This window comes from Calidris pugnax, unplaced genomic scaffold (assembly GCF_001431845.1).
Source record: "Calidris pugnax isolate Ruff unplaced genomic scaffold, ASM143184v1 scaffold70, whole genome shotgun sequence".
NCBI classification, from domain to species: domain Eukaryota; kingdom Metazoa; phylum Chordata; class Aves; order Charadriiformes; family Scolopacidae; genus Calidris; species Calidris pugnax.
Window position 1 is genome coordinate 15,783,311 of NW_015090862.1, and position 1,207 is coordinate 15,784,517.

The 1,207-nt window shown below is 50.0% G+C and overlaps 1 protein-coding gene across 2 annotated transcripts in view; it reads left to right on the top strand.

Moving 5' to 3' along the window:
- NR2F2 (nuclear receptor subfamily 2 group F member 2) overlaps positions 1-1,207 on the top strand; it is a 7,677-nt gene that overhangs the window by 1,596 nt on the left and 4,874 nt on the right. The window lies entirely within an intron of this gene.

Consider the following 1,207-nt stretch of genomic DNA (forward strand, 5'->3'; position numbering starts at 1 on the left):
CCCCCCTCCCCCCCCCCCCCCCCCCCCCCCGAATAAACAGCCAGAAACTTTCTCGTAAGGAAAGAAAGAGGTGTTGGAGAGGGTGGGCAGGGGAGGCAGAGGCTCTTGCATGCTTTCTCCTGCACTCGTAATTGATTTGTGTTTGTTTTGATTTTGCTGATGGAGGTTTATTGGAAGTGGATTTTTAGTTTCACGCTGCTTAGGAGCGAGATGATTATCCTGACGTGTGGTTACTTTTCCTTCATGTTTCCTCCTGCATGTTCAGCGTTACCCCCCGTCCCCCGAGCAGCTCCCTGTGTGTGTGTGTATGTCTGTGTGTGTGTGTGTGTGTCTCCGGGCGTGTGTGTACACACACACGGAGCCTCACGAGACGCACACACACACAGACATATATATATATATCCCCCAGCACCCTGCCTTAGATTGCAATTTTACACAGGCGGTTCAAATTACTATTACAATGGGACTCACCCTACCGAGGCTCTACAGCACTCCACTGTGGATTCCCAACCGGATTTTTCCTCCTTTAAAAATACATATACACACATATATCCGCGCGTGTGTGTATGTGTATATATATATATATAGTGCCGTGTGCCTGCCTTTCCCGATTGTTATTATCCCACTTTTCTCTTCTTCCTCCTATTTTCTGGTCCCTCCGGGAGAGGCAGGAGGGGGGTAGAAGGGACCGGGTAAAGGTGGAGGAGTGTTTTGGGGAGGGGGGGGATATGAAAGGGGCAGCCCAGAAGTAAGTGTGGGGTGCTCGGGTCTCTGCAAGTCGAGTCTTTGTGATATAAAATTAGACGAGAAATGTGAGCCTGCAGTTTTCCAGTGCGTGCTGTGTGTCTGGACGCTGCTAGATGTAGGTTAAGGGTTAGGGGGCTTGGGACTTGCTGGGCTCCTCTCTCTTTGTGTTTCTGCAAGAGTAACTAAAACCTCCTCATACCGGGCGATAACAAATATAAATCAAGCACATTTTTTTGTTGTTGTTGTTGTTGAAGGCGTTCTCCCTCCTCGCCGTCTCTGTGCCTCTCAGCCCTTTTTCTCGCTCCTTTTTTCTCTCGCTGTCACCGTGTAAATTTATTAACAAAATGAAAGGCCCGCTTTCCATGGGCAGCTGAGGAAGGTGCCTTTGGATAATGCCCCCCAGCCTCGCCGGGGGACCTGCCGGGGATGTTGTGGGGTGATCTCGCCTCCTTTGATATTT